Consider the following 6,863-nt stretch of genomic DNA (forward strand, 5'->3'; position numbering starts at 1 on the left):
CATATTTCACAGTCTCTGCATACTTGCACACATGTAGGACTCCATCTTGGATTTCTTTAAATATTTCAAATACAACGCTTTACACTTTGCATTTGATATTGACAGGACCAAAGCCCTGGGAGTATAAATTTACTATTTGTTATTTCCCTTTCATGTGGTGACTTATTATCTTGCTGTTTGGTGACTTTTTTATTCTCAACTTATTTTACTTGGTCTGTGAGAGTTCTGAGAGTTCTGTATTGAAGTGATTTACTCCAGAAGAGGTTGTCATCTGCTTTCTCCAGGACCCCGAAGATCGGGCCCCCTTCAGGGCTTGGAGTTTAAAGTAGGAGGCTGGACTCTGGCATTTGGATCTTACACAGGGCCTGGGGCTTAGTATTGGCTTTTGTTGCACACTCATCACCTCCTACTCAGATTTCAGCTCCTGCTTTTGTTTCTTTGTTTGGACTTTAGAGAGTTCCTTTGCCATTTGCAAGCCCAGCAATGCATTAAAACCATGTTGCATCCAGAATGCAACAGAGTGGCAGCAGGAGGGCTGTCAGAGGATCAGCTCTGCGGAAACAGTGGGAATGAATGTCCTGTGATTATTATGTTCTAAGCATATGAACACAGCAGCAAGATATACACAGGCAGAAGTAGGTGTATTCCATACCCAATATTTTAGGGAAGATAAAACAAAGGTATAGGAAGCTATTAGAAAACATGCCAAAGCTCTCTTTCTGTGTATCTATATCTAATCTAAATATATTTACAAGGGACAGGGAGCCAAAAAATGGAATCTATTTATCAAAATTTTGTATTTATTCTTACATGATTAAGCTTCTGTCACCTTCCAGGACTCTCTGTCGGATGCAATACACCTATCAAGATGCTTTTCCACTGCTCAAAACAGATTTTGAACTCGTCCATTTGGATGCCTTTTAGTGCTTCTGCCATGTTATGCTTCCCCTCTTCCACATCGGCAAAACATTTCCCTTAGAGGAATTTTTTCATCCGGGGAAACCAAAAAAAGTCTCGGGGGAGATCAGGTGAGTAGGTAGGATGGGGCATGGAGGTCATGCTGGGGTTTTATTGGTCACAATCTGGTGAAGGCTGAACTTGGTGGCTCAGCCTGTAATCCCAGCACTTTGGGAGGCTGAGGCGAGTGGATTGCCTGAGCCCATGGGTTCCAGACCCACCCGGGCAACTTGGTGAGACCTCGTCTCTACAATAAATCAAAAATTAGCCGGGCGTGGTAGTGCACACCTGTAGTTCCAGCTATGGAAGGCCGAGGGGGAAGGATCGCCAGAGCCCAGCAGGTAGAGGCTGTGGTGGCCGGGAGCGTGCCACTGCACTCCAGCCTGGGCGACAGAATGAGACTCCAACTAAAAAAAAAAAAAAAAAGCTGGTGAACACTCGGCATAGTGTGGGCAGGTGTGCTCATAAATCACCCATCAGGAAATAGGCAAACATATTGAAAGAATCTCTAAAAACTTCACTGAATCTGAACGCAACATCTCACCATGACACTCGCTGGTCCACAGCTGCCGATGGGTTCCTAAAAGACACTCACCTAGCAGGGGAAGCCTGTGTTACAAGGGACCCACCTCCAAAAGATAATACTGGGTTTTTTTGGGTCCCCCCTCATACAAATGCAAAGTCAGAGATGGGTGAAGAGCTGATATCCAAAGTAAGTGTGAGAGTTCCTTTAAGGGACTGAAGCTGGTATCAGGGTAGAGTAAACAGCATGAACAGGGCCCTGAGAGGGAATATGCAAGGGCTCATCTCTGATTCTGTTTATAAAAAGGGCCAGTCTCACTGTTAATGTATCCCTCAGGCTTTATAATTAGGGGACTCTGCTAGTAATTTTATATACAAATGTCCCTTTTGAAAGTCCTCTATAATTCTCTTATTTACAAGATGGGCGCTCATGAGAGCCTCTTAGTCTTATCAGGTGGCTTTTATGTGTGGACAATGACTGGACCCTGTCATTTCCTCCCTTTGATGGTCATTGTCATAAAGGGGGCTGAGATCCAACCCAGCATTTCAAAGAGATGCCCTTTGTTTGCCACTTTTCATGCAAATTTCCTGTTTTGTTTTTTTTTTCTCTTTCCAATATTGACTTACCAAGTCACAGTTTGTAAGGACTGATCTCCGTTTTTCAGCGCTAAAACCACCGCCAACGTGGCCACCTTTCCCGTGGCCCAGCAGAATCCCTCTGGCTCAGCCTCCATCTGCATCTGTGACATTTTACTAGACTTTGTAGTCTTCTGTTCTTCAGAACAGAACCATCTGAAACGGAGGCCGCTTCTGGGTTGTAAATTAGTTGTAGAAAATCTGGCCTCTGAACAAAAACCACATTGGAAAGAGTACGTCTTTTATTGACTTTTGCTCTAAAAAGCAAAGGCTGAAAACCAGCTGTGAACTGTTTAGACAGCATTTTTGATTTATGTGTTGGACAATAGCTGTTTTCTTCTCTGCTTACAATAGCACCTTTTCTCTCAGGCCACGTAAGTCCTGTGTCCTGTGTGGTCAAGCATTGGTATGCACCTCCTCCCTTTCCTTAGGTTTCTGGAGGGGACTAAGGGTGTTTGTTTTTTCCTTCCTTTCTTCAGTTTCTGTCTTTTGGTTTTGAAGTCAAACTTTGGTCTCTCAACATAGATGGTTGAGTTTGGCCCTAGGTCAGATTACCTTTTGGGCCGACTCAGCAAGGCACTCTAGAGGAAATTTCTTTTCTTTTTTTTTTTTTTGAGTTGGGATTTCATGGCAAAATCATGGCTCACCTCAGCCTCGACCTCCTGGGCTCAGGCAATTCTTCTGCCTCAACCTCCTGAGTCACTAAGACTACAGGTCTGTGCCACCACACCCAGCTAATTTTTAAAAAATTTTTGTAGAAATGAGGTCTCATCAGGTTGCCTAGGCTGGTCTTGAACTCCTGGACTCAAGTGATCCTTCCATGTTGGCCTCCCAAATGCTAGGATTACAGGCCTGAGCCACTGTGCCTGGCCAAGACAACTCTTATATCCCACTAAGAAGAGACGGTTGCTGGGTAAATCTCTGTAAAATTTCAGACATTTAAGTCCTGCTTAATGAACACTGAGTCCTTTTATTTATTCATTCATCACACCATGGGCCAGGCCACCTCTATCCTGGTTTCTAGAACTTGGGAATTCTTATAAGGTGACATTTGGGAAACACTGCAAGCTTGTGGAAATAAAGACAATCTTTGTACCCTTCATGGAGACCCTAAGTATTTACAAATCTGTAGTGATAATGTCTCCAGTAAACCCCCCCATACCCCTCAATCTTATTCATTGTCATGCATGAGTAAATAAATACTGCTCTTTTTAAATAAGGGAACAACACATTTTGGTTGTTTCTTTTAGAATTCTGGTGCAAATGAGATGACTAGAAAAGTAGTGCTCATGCATGCAACTCAAAACAGTAGGTTAGTTAGTATGACACCATTTCCAAAACAAGGTTTGTGGTTTAAATGAATACCTCCCTTTGGGAGATAAGGGTTTTGGCGTATTAAGGGTTCCAAAAAGTCCTGTGATGACAAAGACGCTTTGTGGAACTCTGTTTTCACAGGACATCTCTTGACTTCTCTTAGTACAGCCACCGGGAGAACGGGTCCTAAATTCTGTCTTGCAGTTTCTGTTGTCAGCATTGCAGGCACGTTCTGCCGGGAAGCCCAGGCCTGGGAGCCACCGGGATCCTGGTTCAACCACCCCACGCTACAGCTGCCACGTTTGCAGTGGTGCTCACCAGTGCCCTTTGTTTATGAGACGGGACTCAAATCCTGTAGTCCCAGTTACTTGGTCGGCTGAGGCAGAAGGATCACCTGAACCCAGGAGGCCGAGGCTGCAGCAGCCATGAGTGTGTCACTGCATTCTAGTCCGGGCGACAGTGAGACTCCGACTCAGGGAAAACAAAAAGGAGGAGGTGAAGGGCATGATCTGGCCATGAGCTGGGCGCTGTGTCTCCAAGGACCATGCCTTCATTCAGTCTGCTCGAGCAAAAGGCCGTTCTGGAGGCTGGGAAATACACCCGTGGGTTCGGTGTCTGGCAAGGACTCTCTTTCTGATAGTCAGTTTCTCACTGTACCCTCTCATGGTGGAAGGCATGAGGGGTCTCTCTGGGGCCTCTTTTGCAGGGGAACGAATTCCCTTCCTGAGGACCTGGCCTTCACGACCTAATCACCTTCCAAAGGCCCTACCTCCTAATGCCCTCAGCTAGGGGGTTAAGATTGCAATATATGACTTTCCGGGAGACACAAGCATTCAAGCCACAGCAGAGGGTGATTTCATTTGTGTGAAATCAGACTGTGCATGGATCAGTCCTGCAATGCGTGCTGTGAATGGCATGTAGTGTCGGGTAATGGGTTTACATGGCCACGTTCATGCCAACATCCAGCATACGTGCATACTCTTCCCGAGAAGAGAAAAAAAAGTGAGAAACTGGTTGCATAACAATCATTAGTTTTATAGCTGAGTAAGTTATGAATAATAGTGCTTTCAGTTATTTCATTACCAATCTGCCCCCAGGAACAAGATGAAGTCGATAAAATATTTATGGGCTAGTAAATTTTTTCTGCTAATTTGCAAGGCTATAATAAAACTCATGAACTTGATGGCCTGCAGGAAACAGAACACGAACTAGGAATGTAGAGTAATTTGGAGCTAGAAAGCCTCGTAAGGCCCTGCAGGAAATGACTTCCAGAAAGCAGAGGAATCGCAGTATTTGAAACAAAGTAATGATGTTACGTTCGTACCTAACCAGTCATAGCTCATAGCCTGAGAAAACATTTTCAGAAGGCGATTGTGGAAATCTCTTGCTTTCAATTATTCTTGCCTTCAAAAACAAAATTAATTCAAGAATATAAAAAAGTTAGAATAAAAACAATTACTGCAGCCCAGTGTATAATATTAACTTTTGGGATGGTCATCAAAAAAAAAAAAAAAAAATGTACAGTAGACAGTCCCATTGTGCCCTCTTGTGGTAGAAATATTATTGCCATTAGAAGACACACCTGATGTATTTTTTTTTTTTTTTTGAGTTGGAGTCTCACTCTGTCGCCCAGACTGGAGTCCAGTGGCCGCTCCTGGCCACCACAGCCTCGACCTGCTGGGCTCCAGCGATCCTTCCGCCTCAGCCCTCCAAGTAGCTGGAACTACAGGCGCGTGCTACCATACCCGGCTAATTTTTTGATTTTTTGTAGAGATGAGGTCTCGCTGCCCAGGCGGGTCTCGAACCCGCGGGCTCAGGCAATTCACTCACCTCAGCCTCCCAAAGGCGCGGGATTACAGGCTGAGCCATCGAGCCCGGCTTCTGATGTATTTTTAGTAACTCATCAGATTTGGTTTGGGGAAGTTTGTTCATGTGAAAACATGGTTTTCAGAAGTGCTTGGCTAAGCATCATCGCTGGGACACCCTAGAGGATGCACGTCTGGGTGGGGCCTTCCTTACCCAGGAGCAGCAAAAGTGTCCTAGTGTGTTAATGCACGCCAAGTAATACCCATCCCAGAGTGCCACTGAATTTTCTGTTTAATGTTAAACTTATTTATTTATTTATTTATTGAGTTGGAGTCTCACTCTTTCACCTAGACTGGAGTACAGTGGCTGCTCTCGGCCACCGCAGCCTCGACCTGCTGGGCTCTGGCGGTCCTTCCGCCTCAGCCTTCCAAGTAGCTGGAACTACAGGCACGCGGTACCACGACCGGCTGATTTTTGATTTATTGTAGAGATGAGGTCTCGCCAAGTTGCCCAGGCGGGTCTCGAACCCGTGGGCTCAGGCAATCCACTCACCTCAGCCTCCCAAAGGCTCAGGATTACAGGCTGAGCCACCGAGCCCGGCTTATTTATTTTTTTGAGTCAGAGTCTCACTCTGTGGTCCAGGCTGGAGTGCAGTGGCACGATCACAGCTGCCGCGGCCTCAACCTGCTAGATTCAGGTGATCCTTCTTCCTCAGCCTTCCAAGTAGCTGAACTACAGGCATGCATCACCATGTCCAGCTAATTTTTTGCTATATTGTAGAGACAAGGTCTCACCAAATTGTCCAGGCTAGTCTCGAACCCCTGGGCTCAGGCAAACCTCTCGCCTTAGCCTCCCAAAGTGTTGGGATTACAGGCATCAGCCATGGCACCTGACCTTAAACTTATTCATTTTTATTTTATTTTATTTTATTTTTTGAGTTGGAGTCTCACTCCGTTGCCCAGACTGGAGTGCAGTGGCTGCTCTCAGCCACCGCAGCCTTGACCTGCTAGAATCCGGCGATCCTTCCGCCTTGGCCTTCCAAGTAGCTGGAACTACAGGCGTGCACTACCATGCCTGGCTAATTTTTTGATTTGTTGTAGAGATGAGGGCTCCCCAGGTTGCCCGGGTGGGTCTCGAACCTGCGGGCTCAGGCAATCCACTCACCTCGGCCTCCCAAAGCGTGGGATTATAGGCTGAGCCACCGAGCCAGCAACTTACTCATTTTTAACATTTTGTTATTAGTTATCCTCATCTGTAAATGACCATAATTGTTATCTTTCATGAATCGGGCAGTTTACACACATAATCTCATTTAATCTCAAAACGATGCGATTATAGAAGGAAACAGATATCGGGCAATGCTGTAGTTTCCCCAACCGGTAAACAGAAGGGCGGGGTTTGAATGAAGCCTCCCCTGTCTCAAAGCCTGTGCACTTTCCATTCTGCCAAGCTGACTCTCTAGCTGAATATGTCTTGAGGACTGGTGACTTCGGAGACACCACCGCTGGCTGGCCCCCGCCCTTCTAGAACTTGTGGGCTGAATAAGGAAATAAAAACATTGTGGAAAAGGAGCCACCATCTGAGGCCAGATGCAAAGAATAACTATGTAGAATGACTTTTTTTTTTTT

This window comes from Carlito syrichta, unplaced genomic scaffold, assembly GCF_000164805.1.
Source record: "Carlito syrichta isolate Samal-C Ts95f unplaced genomic scaffold, Tarsius_syrichta-2.0.1 Scaffold311768, whole genome shotgun sequence".
In the NCBI taxonomy this organism is placed as follows: Eukaryota; Metazoa; Chordata; class Mammalia; order Primates; family Tarsiidae; genus Carlito; species Carlito syrichta.